Here is an 18,123-nt window from a genome sequence, read left to right as displayed (position 1 = left end):
TATATATATATATATATGGAAAAACCCGAACGAACATTTTGGCCAACCCAGTATATATTACAGTTAAGTGGCATCAAGTGCATTTGCATCGTTGGGTACACTTACTTTATTTTTATCTTCTTAGATTAGGGTCAATGAATCATTCTGAATCTTGATTATATCAGCCAATGTTTTAGCTACTTCTCCCATATTTGTATGATTTGTAAATATCAGAATGCTTCCATATCTTTATCTACAATGAAGATTAAAATAATTAATAGAACAGACCTAAAGACAAAGGAGATAGAGCAGGCTGATTGCAAACCATTAATTCACATCCTATGAGTAGTGTTTTAACCAAATATAGTTGACTGTATTCCACTATCAGTTAAGTGGCATCAAGTACAATTGCAAATAATCTCTATCTCTAAGATTTGTCTCATCTTTGTTCTAACCCTGTTTTTCCAACGACCTATTCACACAACTATTTCACATGCAGAGCCCCTGAAATACCCAAAACAAAATTCTCTAAACTAGTTTCCTTCCCTACCTATGCCATTTCCATCCACACCTCTCCATCTTGTCTTGAAGAATGAAAGTGTTGTGGTCATTATAATTCTTTCTTCCCTTCTTTCCTTATATCCAGACTGGCATTAAGCACTTTAGTTCAGAATTTTTCGTGTCCTGCACAGGAAATGACAATATGAGACTGGCTGGGTAAACAAAAAAAAACTACTTGTGTCTGGAATTTATTGCCTGATGGTGGGTAAGGGGTCCCCCACAGCCCCCAAGGCCTTTGCGGATCAGTATCTCAACTGACCTGTAACACCTGGGCACACAGCTGGGAAGTTCAAATTTAGTCCATATTTTCTTAAAATATCTCATATTTGCCCTTTTATTTCCATTTCTGCAGCTACCATCTTAGTCAAGGTCATTATCTCATACTGGGATTATTGTAACATCCACCTAACTGCTTTCCTTGCCTTTTCCCAAGTTTATCTTTGGTGGCGCCATTGATGAATCTACTTACCCACTGCTTTTAGCATGAGTCTACAATTGTCTCCCGTTACCAATGACAGTAAAACCTCAATTCTTTTGTCAAGATTTCAAGGAAAAGAAATTATTTAGGCCCATCTTACCTGTTAAACTTATCTCCTACTACTTCTTCCAACAATCTCTATTCAAGTTAAATTCACTTATTCACTGCCTATCACCAACAGAATCACATTTCTTTTATTTGTTCTGCTTCCAGAAGATCCTGGTGGTAGTAGTGAGTAGCCATAACTACTTGAGTAGTCTTGTAGTCTTGAGAACCTATTAGGTGTTAGGCCCCGTGCCAACGTTCACAGCAATCTTTCCTGTTAGCTAATGTTATTCCGATTTTATAGATAAGAAAGTTGAAACCCAGGTTAAGTAACTTGGCCAACAAGAAAAATTGATTTAAGTAGTGAAGAGCTAAGACTTCAAATCTCAGAGTAACTTCAAACAACACACGCTTTCTACTGCCTTTGTCCAATGTAAACTTAGCTTACTCCGAACTCAAGATGTTTCTTTCCAAACTTCTCATTTGGCAATTAAAAATTTGCTATCATATGATAATTCTTTGATCATTCTTTCTTATTCTCTGATTCTTGCATTTTTATGTAGCCATCTGCATTTTTGTCTTCATTTGTCCAACTGTACTGAGAACCTATGACTGCAAAACCTGGATCCCGTATAAGTCTTAGGTGTTGCTACATCTCTATGGATACATCTCAATTTCTGAATTTTTGCCAAAGCATTATAGTTCCTTTGGCCCACATGTGTTACATCACACTATCCCCAAGAAATTGAATTTACATTAATGGCCTTTATTTTCTGCATTTGCTTTTACTCTTTTGCCAGTTGTTTCATACCTTAATTTTTCAGTTCATAGATTATTATAATATCAAAAAGCTCCAATGCCTTCTTTAGCCTATGATAGTCCAGGCTGTCTGGCAGATTTTCCAAGAAAGTTGGTCACTGTAAATGAGAGATCTAGTCCCATAAATCTTCTAGTGATTATTTCCAAACGTGTTCTTTTTTTTTTTTTTTTAACAATTTTAAATGTTTATTCACCTGATAACATACTTTGAAATACACAAAGCAGGAAGCTGGAGGGAAATTTTGAAATCATTTATCTAGTCCAACTGCTTTCTTTCTTCTTCTTTTCTTCCTTCCTATTTCCCTCCCTCTCTCTCTCGCTTCCTTTCTTCTCTCCTTCCCTCCTCCTTCTTTCACTAATGAAGAAACTGAGGCCAGAGGTGAAGTACACATCCAGTCAGAAGCAGACGGGGGTCTAAGACCCAGTCCCGGCCCTCCAACTTCTTATCTAGGACCCTTCCCTCCTCAATGCACTTTATTGAGCTTGAACAAACATTGTCTTGATACATTAACAACTCTTAAAATGAAGGTTCAAAATTTCAGAGCAAAGTAAGTAGTGAGTTAATCTTCTCATTAACCCAGATTTGGGCCTTAATAACAATATGACTAATATAATTTAATGTAAAAGTATCTTTTAAAACCCCGTTACCTCTGCCCAAATTGATCTCTTCATTGCGCTCAAGTAACCAACATGTCAGGGTGGGAGTCTTATTACAAAAATCAGGGTGACGAGGAAGAATAAGATCAGGAGGAGGGCCTTGAAGCAGGTGGAGATTATAAATATTCCGGAAGACATAGTTTGATTTTTTTCGATTGATGCTTCCGAGGCCATGTTTGAAACTCAGGATGAAGATGAGTTGACTCCTTTTGACATGAGCATCCAGTATATCCGGAGTGTATACACCAATAAGATCATAAGCAGTGATCGAGATCTCTTGGCAGTGGTGTTCTATGGTACCAATAAGGACAAAAATTCAGTGAATTTCAAAAATATTTACATATTGCAGGAATTGGGTAATCCAGGTGCTAAACGATTGCTAGAGCTTGACCACTTTAAGGGGCAGGAGGGGAAGAGACATTTCCAAGACCTAGTTGGCCATGGATCTGACTACTCCCTAAGTGAAGTGCTGTGGGTCTATGCCAACCTCTTTAGCGAGGTCCAGTTCAAGATTAGCCATAAGAGGATCATGCTTTTCACCAATGAAGATGACCCCCATGGCAATGACAGTGCCAAAGCCAGCCAGGCCAGAGCTGGAGATCTCTGTGACACAGGTATATTCCTTGACTTGTTGCACCTAAAGAAACGTGGGGGCTTTGACATATCCTTGTTCTACAGAGATATTATCAGCATAGCAGAGGATGAGGACACAGGGGTTCACTTTGAGGAGTTGAGCAAGCTCAAATACCTGTTGAGGAAGGTTCGCTCCAAGGAGGCCAGGAAGCATGTGCTCTACAGGTTGAAGCTTCAGCTCAACGAAGATGTAGCGCTTACGGTTGGCAATTATAATATGGTCCAGAAGGCTCTCAAACCTTCTCCAGTGAGGCTTTATCAGGAAACAAATGAACCAGTGAAAACCAAGACCCGGACATTAACATTTATTTAATAAATACAGACAGTTTACTTTTGCCTAGCAACACCAAGAGGTCCCAGACCTATGGGAGTCGTCAGATTGTATTAGAGAAAGAGGAAACAGAAGAACTGAAACGGTTTGATGAACCAGGTTTGATTCTCATCCGTTTCAAGACCTTGATAATGCTGAAGAAGCACCATTACCTCAGGCCCTCCCTGTTCATGTACCCCGAGGAGTCCCTGATAAATGGGAGCTCAACCCTATTCAGTGCTCTACTCACCAAGTGTCTGAAGAAGGAGGTCATGGCAGTGTGCAGATACACACCCTGCCAGAATATCCCCCCTTGTTTTGTGGCCTTGATGCCACAGAAAGAGGAGCTGGATGACCAGAAAATTCAGGTGACTCCCCCAGGCTTCCAGCTCATCTTCTTGCCCTGTGCTGATGACAAACGGAAGGTGCCCTTTACTGAAAAAGTCATGGCAAACCCAGAGCAGGTAGACAAGATGAAGGCTATTGTTCAGAAGCTCCACTTCAAGTACAGAAGTGACAGCTTTGAGAACCCAGTGCTGCAGCAGCACTTTAGGAACATGGAGGCCTTGGCTTTGGATTTGATGGAGCCTGAACAAGGCATGGATCTGACACTGCCCAAGGTTGAAGTAATGGACAAAAGACTGGGCTCCCTGGTCGATGAGTTTAAGGAACTTGTCTACCCACCAGATTACAATCCTGAGGAAAAAGTTCCCAAGCGAAAACAAGATGATGAAAGTTCTGGAAGCAAAAGGCCCAAGGTGGAGTTATCTGAAGAGGAGCTGAAGGCCCACACCAGCAAGGGCACACTGGGTAAGCTCACTGTGCCCACACTGAAGGAAGCCTGCAGGGTGTACAGACTGAAGAGTGGAATGAAGAAGCAGGAGCTGCTGGATGCTCTCACCAAGCACTTCAGAAGGCCTGACCAGAGACCATACAGCCAGTTACCCTTCCACATTGTAGCCAGGCTGCCTGGCTTTGTTTTTATCAAGTTAAAACATGTTTCTCCTGAGCCAGGAAGGGTCGGCCTGACAGAAACCAAGGACTTTGTTTATGACTTTCGGTTGCCATGGAGACTGCACTGCCGTCTCACTGTGCTGTGCCCTACTCTACTGTCTGAATAAAGAGCCCTAACTTTGTACTATTAAAAACAAAAACAAAAACAAAAACACCCATTACCTGCCTAGAATTCATGTTGCTAAGAGGTTTAGAAAACAAAGGTAGAGTGTGTGGCCCTGGTACTCTAGAATGCGGCTGTCCAATACTGTAGCCACTAGCCACATGTGGCTATTTAAGTATTTTTTTTTAATATTTACTTATTTAATTAATTTTTGGCTGTGTTGGGTCTTAGTTGCAGCACGCAGGATATTCCGTTGCAGCGTGTGGGCTCAGTAGTTGCTGCGCATGGGCTTAGTTGCCCTGGAGCATGTGGGATCTTAGTTCCTCAACAAGGGATCGAACCGCTTCCTCTGCACTGGAAGGCAGATTCTTAAATCTGCCTAAATTTAAGGGACTACCAGGGAAGTCCCTAAATTTTAATTAATTAAAAGTTAATAGATCAAGTGGGGTTTATCCCAGAAATGCAAGGATTCTTCAATATAGGCAAATCAATCAATGTGATACACCATATTAACAAATTGAAGGAGAAAATCCATATGATCATCTCAATAGATGCAGAAAAAGCTTTGGACAAAATTCAACACTCATTTATGATAAAAACCTTCCAGAAAGTAGGCATAGAGGGAACTTACCTCAACATAATAAAGGCCATACATGACAAACCCACAGCCAACATCGTTCTCAATGGTGAACAACTGGAACCATTTCCACTAAGATCAGGAGCAAGACAAGGTTACCCACTCTCATCACTATTATTCAGCATAGTTTTTGAAGTTTTAGCCACAGCAATCAGAGAAGAAAAAGAAATAAAAGGAATTCAAATCATAAAAGAAGTAAAGCTGTCACTGTTTGCAGATGACATGATACTATACATAGAGAATCCTAAAGATGCTACCAGAAAACTACTAGAGCTAATCAATGAATTTTGTAAAGTAGAAGGATACAAAATTAATGCACAGAAATCTCCTGCATTCCTATACACTGATGATGAAAAATCTGAAAGAAAAATTGAGGAAACACTCCCATTTACAATTGCAACAAAAAGAATAAAATATCTAGGAATAAACCTAGCTAAGGAGACAAAAGACCTGTATGCAGAAAACTATAAGACACTGATGAAAGAAATTAAAGATGATACAAACAGATGGAGAGATCTACCATGTTCTTGGACTGGAAGAATCAACATTGTGAAAATGACTCTACTACCCAAAGTAATCTACAGATTCAATGCAATCCCTATCAAACTACCACTGGCATTTTTCACAGAACTAGAGCAAAAAATTTCACAATTTGTATGGAAACACAAAAGACCCAGAATATCCAGAGCAATCTTGAGAAAGAAAAACAGAACTGGAGGAATCAGGCTCCTGGACTTCAGGCTATACTACAAAGCTACAGTAATCAAGAGAGTACGGTACTGGCCCCAAAACAGAAATATAGATCAATGGAACAGGATAGAAAGTCCAGAGATAAACCCATGCACATATGGTCACCTTATTTTTGATAAAGGAGGCAAGAATATATGATGGAGAAAAGACAGCCTCCTCAATAAGTGGTGCTGGGAAAACTGGACAGCTACACGTAAAAGAATGAAATTAGAACACTCCCTAACACCATACACAAAAATAAACTCAAAATGGATTAAAGACCTAAGTGTAAGGCCAGACACTATAAAACTCTTAGAGGAAAACATAGGTAGAACACTCTATGACACAAACCACAGCAAGATCCTTTTTGACCCATCTCCTAGAGAAATGGAAATAAAAACAAAAATAAACAAATGGGACCTAATGAAACTTAAAAGCCTTTGTACAGCAAAGGAAACCATAAACAAGATCAAAAGACAACCCTTAGAATGGGAGAAATTATTTGCAAATGAAGCAACTGACAAAGGACTAATGTCCAAAATTTACAAGCAGCTCATGCAGCTCAATATCAAAAAATCAAACAACCCAATCCAAAAATGGGCAGAAGACCTAAATAGACATTTCCCCAAAGAAGATATACAGATTGCCAAAAAACACATGAAAGAATGCTTAATATCACTAATCATTAGAGAAATGCAAATCAAAACTACAACGAGGTATCACCTCACACCAGTCAGAATGGCCATCATCAAAAAGTCTACAAACAGTAAATGCTGGAGAGGGTGTGGAGAAAAGGAAACCCTCTTGCACTGTTGGTGGGAATGTAAATTGATACAGCCACTATGGAGAACAGTATGGAGGTTCCTTAAAAAACTAAAAATAGAACTACCGTACAACACAGCAATCCCACTACTGGGCATATACCCTGAAAAAACCATAATTCAAAAAGAGTCATGTACCACAATGTTCATTGCAGCTCTATTTACAATAGCCAGGACATGGAAGCAACCTAAGTGTCCAGATGAATGAATAAAGAAGATGTGGCACATATATACAATGAAATATTACTCAGCCATAAAAAGAAATGAAACTGAGTTATTTGTAGTGAGGTGGATGGACCTAGAGTCTGTCATACAGAGTGAAGTAAGTCAGAAAGAGAAAAACAAATACTGTATGGCAACATATATATATGGAATCTAAAGAAAAAAATTAAATGGTTATGAAGAACCTGGAGGCAGGACAGGAATAAAGACACAGATGTAGAGAACGGACTTGAGGACAAAGGAAGGGGGAAGGGTAAGCTGGGATGAAGTGAGAGAGTGTCATGGACTTATATATACTACCAAATGTAAAATAGATAGCTAGTGGGAAGAGTCATATAGCACAGGGAGATCAGCCTGGTGCTTTGTGACCACCTAGAGGGGTGGGATACGGAGGGTGGGAGGGAGACGCAAGAGGGAAGGGATATGGGGATATATGTATACATGTAGCTGATTCACTTTGCTATAAAGCTGAAACTAACACACCATTGTAAAGCAATTATACTCCAATAAAGATGTTTAAAAAAATTAAATTAAATTAAATTAAATTATTTAAAAAGTAAATAAAATTTAAAATTCAATTCTTCACTTGCACTAGCCACATTTCAAGTGCTCAGTAGTGGAAAATGGTTAATGGCTACACATAGGACAGCACAGATATAGAACATTTCTACATTACAAAAAATCCTGTTGGACAGCACTCCTCTAAGTTTTGTTGAAAAATATGTATGTTTGATGTAATTCATAGCAGCTGATGATATATTAGCTACAGGTTCTGGTAAATGAGTAGCTAAGTTAGGGTTTTGTTCATATTTTATTCACTCAGTGTAATACCTGGTGCCTAATAAGTGCTCAGAAATGTTTAACAAGTTGTGTAGGATAAAGATGGCAGATCCTATACAGATACTAGATACTCAGTTGTCTGACATCACAATTTAAAAAAAAAAAAGGAAATATTTAAGCAGCATATAGAGAAGCAAGCTATTCTATACACAAGTAATCTACATTTCATGAATTCTGCCAAATTCTAAATGTAAATTTGTGGCAAATTGTCGACAACCCCTCTGCCCCTGCTTGGACAGCTGTGAATGACATCTGCATCAAATCAGCCAGGAGTTATTTATTTTCAAAATGTGCAATGACCCGCTTCTAAGCCCAAAGGGTAAAAATGTCACCTTTGTTCATTTCTCAAGAAAAATATTTTTAAGATCCAGCACTGACTGGCAAAGGAAAAGCTGTTCCTTAGGGTGTTATCCATAATTCCCTCTTCATTTCAAGCTTTCTGACAGTCATCACTTCTTGCCTCCATTCCTAGTTGTAATACAAACAGGAAAGTAATTCCATTGCTTCACGAGCCAATTGACCTCTTTTCTTCCATGGAATTTAAATTGATTATTGCATTTATGTTTAAGTACTGTATGGTTTTGTGATTACTTGTTCATATTTCAAAGATTGTTAGCTTTGGCATGATAGGGCTCTTGGATTCAGTTTTATAATCCCATTACCTAGGACATGGCCCCATAGGAGATAACAAATAAGTTTCGTTTGTTTGTTTACCAATAAGTATTTTTGAATAGATAAATTAACTAAGATTAACAAATGTGTCTCCTTGTCTGGAGTTAAGTCTTTCAAGTCAATCATATTAACAATAAAACATAAACACCGTTAAAAACAAAACAACCTCCATGAATGACCTTTTTTCAGATTCCTCATAGTTTCATGCAAAATCAGACTATCTGACATATGTGTGCTGTGGTCATGGGGCCATTATAATGGAACTAGGTGGAAGATTCTGTTAGAATACCTAGAAACAAGCCTGGAAGCCTGAATATCATGCATTTGGAATGCACACTTAGTTTACTTGAAGAATCATCCACAGATAACAGGAAACCCCATGTCCCCTGGAAATACATCTGGCCCGTATAAAGCTAGAGAAAGGCTAGAGCAGGGCTTCTCAAATTATGGTCTGAAGATCCCCTGGGAATCACCAACTCCCTTTCAAAGAATCCACAAGGTCAGAGCTACCTACCTAATGATACTAAGATGTTATTTGCCTTTTTCATTCTCATTCTCTCATGAATGTTCAGTGGAATTTTCCAGAGACCCCCAAATTATCTGAAAAGGCTATTAAGTTAGTTTTCCCTTTTCCAACTGCATATCTGCATGGGGCCATATCTTCATATATTTCAACTAAAACAATATGTCACCACAGATTGAATGTAGACCAAATATGAGAATACAGCTGTTTTCTATTACCCCATACATTGAAGACATTTACAAAAATGTAAAACAGTGCTATGCCTCTCACTAAATTTTTTGTTTTGGAAAATATATTTTTCATAAAATGTATATTTTCATTAAAAATTATTGCATAAATGTAATAATTTATTATCGTTATTTTTAAATGAATTAATAAATAAATGAAAATTTTGTCAGCTATTACCACCTTAACAAAAATTATTTAGGGTCCTCCAATTTTTTTTTTTTTATTGAAGTATAGTTAATTTACAATGTTGTGTTAGTTTCAGGTATACAGCAAAGTGATTCACATATATATATATATATATATACATATATATATATTTCTTTTTCAGATTCTTTTCCCTTATAGGTTATTACAAAATATTGAGTATAGTTCCCTGTGCTATGCAGTAGGTCCTTGTTTGTTATCTATTTTATATATAGTAAGTACTGTCTATCTATTAATCCCAAACTCCTAATTTATCCCTCCCCGCCCCTTTCCCCTTCAGTAACCATAAATTTGTTTTCTATATCTGTGGGTCTATTTCTGTTTTGTAAATAAGTTTGTTTGTATACATATATATATACATATATATGTATATATATATATATATATATTTAGATTCCACATATAAGCAATATCATATGACATTTGTCTTTCTCTGTCTGGCTTACTTCACTTAGTATGATAATCTGTAGGTCCATCCACGTTGCTGCAAATGGCATTATTTCATTCTTTTTTATGGCTGAGTGGCATTCCATTGTATATATGTACCACATCTACTTTATCCATTCATCTGTTGATGGACATTTAGGTTGCTTCCATGTCTTGGCTATTGTAAATAGTGCTGCAATGAATATTTTTAAGCAGTCAATGTGGTTTTGAAACCAAAGAGTTTGAGAGCCACTGTACTAGAATATGATGAGTATAAATATAAAATAAATAGGCTCCCAAACAATGATTAACTGAGGAAGGGAAAAAGCAAATGGAACCCTGTTTCTAAGCTTGACCAGAAGACTCTGCTAAAAATGCTGACCATTGTTATTTATCCAATCAACTAATTACACGTAGCTCTTTGAAGGCTGCATCTAAGTCTTAATTCACTCTCTTCTCATAAACCAAGCCATTCATTTGCCAGCCAAATATTTGCCAACTCTATCCAGTTGCATACAAATTGTGTTGTTTCATAAAATATTTACTCTAAAATGTCATACTTACAATGGTTTTCAATGACAATTCAGTTTTTTAAAATTAATTTTTATTGGAGTACAGTTGACTTACAATGTCATGTTAGTTTCAGGTGTACAAAAAAGTGAATCAGTTATACATATACATATATCCACTCTTTTTTAGATTCTTTTCCAATATAGGTCATTACACAGTATTGAGTAGAGTTCCCTGTGCTAGACAGTAGGTAATGACAATTCAGTTTTAATTTGAGAACATGGTCAGGTCTGTAGGCAACCTGGGCTGAGGTTGGACGTGTGATCACAGCGCACAGATGCTACTTCTGAGACCTGCTGCACCTGTGGGTTACTGCAAAGGGAATGGGTAGACTGGTGCCCAAATCAGCCCTGACTATTTTCCTAATGGCTTATTAGTTTGTTTAGCTTCACATGATGTATTTTTAGTAATACGGCTAATGATACCAGGAATGTTTATATTAAATTGATCCTTTTTATACAAGAATGCAATGTTCATTTTAATAAACACAGACTATTGAAGGGCATTGGTATTCATGTGCATGTGCGTGCGTGTGCCTGTGTGCATATTCTCAAATAGATGTCTTTCAGTCTCCTTTTTTCAACCAATCTTATCTTTGGCTCAGAAAAAGTTTACCACTCCTAATTGCTCTACACTGATCCATTTCCCAAGAGCTCAGAACTAAGCCAAAATATTTGATGATGTACTTCTTTGTGTCTTGTAGCTTCGCTTCTGGCTTGTAACCTGCTTACAGTCACTTTTCAAGTCCCATCACCTATTTAAAAATCTATTATTACTTTGGTGATCCAACCTTCCTTTACACCCCTTCAAAGACCACATTGATGCCAATGTGGTCTAATGCCTGACACCTAGGTGGACAGGGTGCATGTGGGAATTGCTGACTCTGTGAGAACATAGACTTCCCTCTATCAGTTCCCCACTCAGTGAAGGGAAATACTTATCTGTTTGTCCATTCACCTCCCAGAATTATGTAGCCTCTGAGATCCTCCTTATTAGCACCCTTTCTCCCATTGTTTACACTGTTCTCCTTGTCTCTCATCCCACCAAACCCTGGCCATGCCTCAAGTAGCATTTCAGGATCACTTCAAGTGCATAATTTCTCATGTCTGGACTTATTTGGTGCTTGAACTCTATTGCCCTGTAACAATCATTATACTATGAATTTTCCAAAAATGTGTTGTTTTTCCAAATAGCCTTGAGTTTCTTGACAGCAGAGATTTTCTTTTATTCATCTTTGATTATAAAATGCCTTGTAACCTGAAAAGTACTCAGTACAGATGCAACATTTATTCCATACCTGCCATGTGCCAAGCGCTGTGCCAAGTACTTTTGCATAAATCATCTAATTTAATCCTTGAACTTGAGGCTCAAAATGAAGGGACTAGTCCAAGATAACAGAGCAATCCAAGAGTAACAGCAGTTGGGGCTGGCGGCTAGAGGTGTTTGGCTCTGAGCTAAACATCTTTTTCTATTTCATCACACTGCCTCCCTAAGTAAATATTTCTTGATTAATAGCTTACTCCCCATATTTATCTTCCTCCTCTTCCTAATCAATATCATGATATAAAATGAGTATATTTTCCTGTTAAAATGAAAAGATATTTGTACACGGTTATGCTCCATTCTTAGTGTGGCTAGCCTAGGGCAACCAGACGTCCCACTCTCCACTAATACTATAGCCCAGTAATTTCAAATTGCCCTGAGGAGTCCTGGGAATTCCAGGGAGGCACATCAGCGGGTTGGGGTAGGAGAAATGAGTTTTGACATCTCTGCCTCTACTGGAGTGATTTAAACTTATATCTTTATTTTTTTTTTTTTTGGCTGCGTTGGTTCTTCATTGCTGCACGTGGGCTTTCTCTAGTTGCAGCGAAGCGGTGCACTGGCTTCTCATTGCAGTGGCTTCTCTTGTTGCCGAGCACAGGCTCTAGCCACGCGGGCTTCAGTAGTTGCAGCACGTGGGACCTAGGGCACATGGGCTTCAGTAGTTGTGGCTCGTGGGCTCTAGAGCACAGGCTCAGTATTTGTGGAGCACGGGCTTAGTTGCTCTGCAGCATGTGGGATCTTCCTGGACCAGGGATCAAACCCATGTCCCCTGCGTTGGCAGGCGGATTCTTAACCACTGCGCCACCAGGGAAGTCCTAACATATCTTTTATTAATACAAATTTCATTTAAAAGAAAGTCTTCTACAGCTTTAAAAATTTTTGAAATCAGCTATAGCCCAATCTCAGATCTTGGGTTCTATGCTGCTAGAGGAACCAATCTCAGAGAGAGGCCAAAATGTGACCTCATCATTGCTAGGTGTCCCATGCTATAGAGGTCAGAGAAGACACCAAGCACTGATCTAGGCATGACTACTCCAGAGCCAGCCTTACAGCAATGAAGGGCAAACTCACTTCACCAACTTTATGACTTGAAGAATGCTACAGAAATCTACATGCACCACAATATTTCTTCTATTGGTCAGCTATGGCCATATTTGAATGCTTACTCACAGGGCCTGGGATTCTAATAATCAGAAATTCTAGAACTAACATACTACAGAGAAAGATCAGTGCACTCAGGGATCCAAAGACTAGGAGTCAAGTCCTGCCTCAGTTGTTGATTTCTCTGTGCCTGTTTTACCCATCTGTGAAATGGAGATGACAATCCCTGCCTCACACCATTAGTAGGTTTTCAGTAAATGTTTCCTGAATTGATGGATAGATGGGTGGGTGAATGGGTAGGCAGGTGTATGGGTGGTTGGATAGAGAGCCATCAGCATATGTAAAATTGTCTGACACATAACTATACCACTTCCAGTATAAGCAAAAAGTCACATTTAGTGGCTTAAAACAACACAAACTTATGGTCTCACAGTTTCATAGAGCAAAACTCTAAAATGGGTCTCACTGAGTCAGAATCAAGGTGTGGGCAGGGCTGTATTTCTTCTGGAGGCCCGAAGGGAGGATCTGTTCCCTTGCCTCTTCCAGCTTCTTCCAGAGACTGCCGCATTTATTGGCTCACGTCTTCCTTCCACCTTCAAAGCCAGTAAGGGCTGATAGAGTCTTTCTCAGACTGCATCACTATGACATTGGCACACCTGCCTCCGTATTCCCTGTATAAGACCCATATAGTACATTGGATCCACCTGGATAATCCAAGATAATCGCCCCATCTCAAGATCACTTTCCTGCAAATTCCCCTTTGCCATGTAGAGTAACATATCTATAGTTCCAGGGATTAGAATGTAGGCATCTTGGTAGGCGGGGCATTACTTTGCCTACCACACTACAGGACAGTTTTGATTATATTGGAGGTTGTGCAAGATAAGTCAGAGATTCCTGATCCTGACTGAACATTAGAATTATCTGGGAGCTTTAAAGAAAATAGATGCCCAGGCACCTCACCCAAATAATAAAATTTACTTGGGCCACATGGGCCTGGCCATCAGCATTTGCTAAAAGTACGCTTGATTATTCTGTTCTGAAGTGCGATTTAAGAGCCACTGGATGTATTTAAGAAAGTGGATTTGGACCAACACACAAATTTAAGTTTGCGGACCTCTTCAGCCCCTTAGGTCACTCACTTTATTTTTCTAAACCCAAGTGCCCTTATCTAAAAAACAGGCATAATAATCATACGAGGACTAAATTAGATAATATATATAAAGTCCCGTGTGCCTTGCCTAGAACATGTTAATCCCTCAATGAAAGGTAGTCATAATTACCAATTTTACAGAGCAGGCCAACTTACATCCCTAAGCAATGGCAAACATAAATATCAAAAGTGAATCTCCAAGAATATGCCCCAAACTCACCCGTCTTGATCAGACTTAAAGAAGTTTAGGGTTCCAACTAATTCTGCTGAGATTGCCTATAAACTGATATGTCTCAGGAGAGTTATTAGTTTCTGCCGTCCTTGCATTTGGTTCTGGGTGATGACTGGTTTCTCCTTGGGTTTTCTCCTTTCACACAGCAGAGCCTGTGAGACAAATCAGCTTAGCATCACGTGCACACAGCCAGCTGTCTCCATGGGGATAGTATAAACTCAGGCCCATTCCAACAAGGCTCATAGTCCTACTGGTGTTTTAAGTCCTTCCATTAGTAAAAGAGTACCAGTCCCCATTCTCTAAAAGACTCAGCTCACCACACCTGGGATCCCAAGCCCAGATTCTTCTCATCAGCCCAAGCCCCATCCCAGCCCATGAGGTGGGACGTTCAATCAGGACTGACCCCAGTCTTGTGTGGCAGCCACACCCTGTCCCGCAGAAAGATGAGACCCACTGCATGATGTTACCACTAGACAAACCCCCTTTACTATCCTGCTTTATTTTCATGCATTGCTGAGAATTAGAATGGGCCAAAAGAACCTGCCTAATTTTATAGTGAGAAAAGGCTATGCTTAGCTAAAGTCATCAATTGTAGTAGAAGAACTGTGTTTTAAAATTTTATTAGCTTCCAAAATCAAAAAAGAGGGGGGATTACATCATAAGTGAGGGATCTTACTTTATTAGTTTCCAGAGTCAGAAAAAAGGAAAAGGGAAATTATATCATACATAAGAAAGATCTCCCACATTTTTTGTCTTGTATTTTCCTTTGCTAACCTCTTCCTTTAACTGCTGGGAAATTAAGGGGAAACGCAGTATCAAAAAACATTGACCCTGGTGATTTAAAATTAAAATCTGTGGTTCTTTGTCTTCAGGAAAATCAGGGCTTATGATTCTACTTCTGCTTCCTTCAGTTCTGGAAAAAGACTGACAACACATTTCTGCAGGGGACAACATTTCCCAAGTTTGCATATCCAGGGCATAGAACACTTGTGGGAGGTAGAAACAATATTTTGGTTTGTTTGTTTCTGAGAAATTTTTAAAATAATAGAAAAAAGCACAAAAAAAGTATATAACAAACACCAATGGATCCATGACCAAGAATTTTGTCATATTTGCTTAAAGTCTTTTTTAATATGAAAAGAATAAACTGTATATAGAAAGTTGAAATCAGTCATCATTCCTCCTCAGGCCTTCCCAAAGATAGTCTCCATCATGATTTCACTGTGATTCTCTTAGGGTTCCTTCTTTACCTACTAGCCAAGGTCAGTGCTGTTCATCCTGACTTGTGAGGCCAGGATCCCAAACCCCAGAAGATGGACATGATGACTGCTCCAGTTAAGAGTGACCCATTGCTGCTGACTGAGTCTTTCACATCATATCCTGATCTGGTTGCTGATCTTGGACAGATGCTCTAGGCTCTGTGTGTGCCAAGAACAGATGCAGCCTACATGGTGTGAGCCCAAGCCTGGTTCCCTGGTTCCCACTTGGCCTCCTCAAGGTGGAAGGACTTGCCCAACAAAAGACACTTTAGATCAGTCTTCTTGGATTCAAGAGACACAATCCTATAAAGAGAGTCCAGGAGGAGAATTTCAAGGGCTCTTGACCTTCATCTCATGGGTTGCAAATCAAATGCCTCCTCTGGCCAGGTAGGTGACTTTAATGAGCTAAGTAGTCACAGCAAATTATGGAGGCTCCGTGAAACTCCAGCCAACTGTTTTATTGGGAAGTTGGACTTTTCAATGAAAGCCACAAATCTAAATAATTATGTGAAATCACTCTAGTTTTAACATTTCCCCATTTTTTTAATATTTAAAGTTTTCAATCTACAGAAAAGCTTAAACAATAGCACAGCAAACAACTGTATTCTCTTCAGCTAGATTCACCCAATTGCTAACATTTTGCCATATTTTATGTATATGTATAAATAATTTCCTGAACCATCTGAAAGTAAGTTGTGCAAATCATGACAATTCATCTGTAAAAATTTAAGCATGCATCTCCTAAGAATAAGGGCCTTCTCTCTTTTAACCATAATGCCATTATCACACCTAAGAAAAGCAACAATTTCTTTATCTTTGAATTGCCCATATGAAAATTTCTCCAATTGTCCCAACACTATTTTATAATTTTTTTTTGTTCAAACCAGGATCCAGTCAAGATTTACATATTGTATTTCATTGCTGTGTCTCTTTGGTATCTTTTAATCTAGAAGAGTTCTTCTACCCTCTTTTATTTTTCAAAACTATTTTTAATTGTCGGTAATGAATATGATTTATATGAATGAGTGTGTGTGTGGAGGGGTGTATGCACTCACACACCCACACATAGGCAACGAAAGCAGTTCCCCAGGCCAGTTCCACACTGTGGGGTTCATCTCTGCACCCAAGCGTAGTCCACTTCCAAAAGCAGAGTCAATATGGTCTGTCTCAGCCCATATTAGTGCATTCATTTATCAAGGACGGAAAGACGAGAGAAAGAGAAAGAGAATTCCTTCTCTCACTGCTATTAATTGAAGGTCGTAGCACTGATACCTGGCGAAACTCTGAGGAGGAATTGGATGAGAGTCACTTGGGAGAGGGATCTAGTTACAAATGCCAGTGGCTGGCCTCCACCTCAAACCTGCTCAATCTGGAATCGCACTTATTTTAAAAACACCTCCAGCTATTCTTCTGAACACTGAAGTTTGAGGATTACTATTCTAAAGACACACAGATAAATTAAGGATGGGGCCCTACCCCTGGCAAATTCTAGTAGAACCAAAACATAAAACGTCATCACTGAGGCAATAAGTTCTTCGGACGCCCAGAGGGAAGGTCAGAGAAGGCTTGGGGTGGGGGTGGGGAGGTGAAGTCTGAGTGGAGTTTGAAGAAGGCTGAGTTAACCAGATGAAGGATGGGGAACTGTATGGCAATGAGAGAAGCAGAAGCTCTGCCACATGCACCTGGAGGTGTGCCAAGAATGGGTGAGGGAGAGTCTCATCCATGGTGAGGGCTTTCAATTTTTTTTTTTTTTCTCTGAAGGGTTGGAGAGCCACTGGAGGGCTTTAAGCAACCATGATCCAGTCGACCATAGGAAGACCATGTTTGATAGGTCTGAGAAGGAGGGATCAGAGGCAGAGCATTTCTGCAAGAGGCCACCGCAGCTACAGAGGCAGGAAGTGATGAAAGCAGTGCAGTGGGGCAGGAGGGCAAGCTCTTGAGACAGAGAATACAGGATGGGCAGTGGAGACGTGAGCCTGGGAGTTGGAGGAGGGAGGCTAAAGCTGATTCTGGGCTCATGTTTCGGTCTCATGTGAATAGGTGATTGCGGTGCCTGCTGGACATTTAAGTGACAACGCTCCTTAGGTAGTTACCCGGTTAAGAGAGCAGTAGTGAGAGCCTCAGACCCAGGAGAGACCCAGGAGAGGCCATGCATTGGGGCAGAACAGGTTGAAGAGCCAGCCTTTGGATCAGACAGAGGGTGTGCTTGAATTGCCTGCTACAGAAAGCGAGTGGTGAACCCATTTGAATGGGTGGAACCAACCATTAGGGGACCCTGGTTTTGTTGATGTCCCTGTGCCATTTGCTGACTCCTAGTGCTACAATTTCTTCTCTCCACTCCTTTCTCTAGTGGCCTCCAAAGTGGAGGACCCTTCAAAGGAGGGTTTAAGACAGTTTGTTGAGCATGAAGAGAAATTGTTAGAAATACTAGATTTTTTTAAAAATCTCATCTTTTCTATTTTTGTTTACATTTTATAATGGGTAAAGTATATTCCCAAAGCAAGATATATGGATGGATGGATAGATAGATAGATGATAGATAGATAGATATCAGTAATAAATACCCAGATATTAGGCACATGCT

At 39.5% G+C, this 18,123-nt stretch overlaps 1 protein-coding gene and 1 pseudogene across 1 annotated transcript in view; both read left to right on the top strand.

Annotated features, from left to right (window-relative positions):
- Positions 1–18,123, top strand: part of FYB1 (FYN binding protein 1) — a 179,025-nt gene that overhangs the window by 29,945 nt on the left and 130,957 nt on the right. The gene's annotated exons all lie outside the window — the stretch shown is intronic.
- Positions 2,573–4,603, top strand: LOC103081787 (X-ray repair cross-complementing protein 6 pseudogene; annotated as a pseudogene).

Source organism: Lipotes vexillifer, unplaced genomic scaffold (genome assembly GCF_000442215.2).
Source record: "Lipotes vexillifer unplaced genomic scaffold, Lipotes_vexillifer_v1.1 scaffold467, whole genome shotgun sequence".
In the NCBI taxonomy this organism is placed as follows: Eukaryota; Metazoa; Chordata; class Mammalia; order Artiodactyla; family Lipotidae; genus Lipotes; species Lipotes vexillifer.
This window is presented reverse-complemented; position numbering and strand designations above follow the sequence as displayed.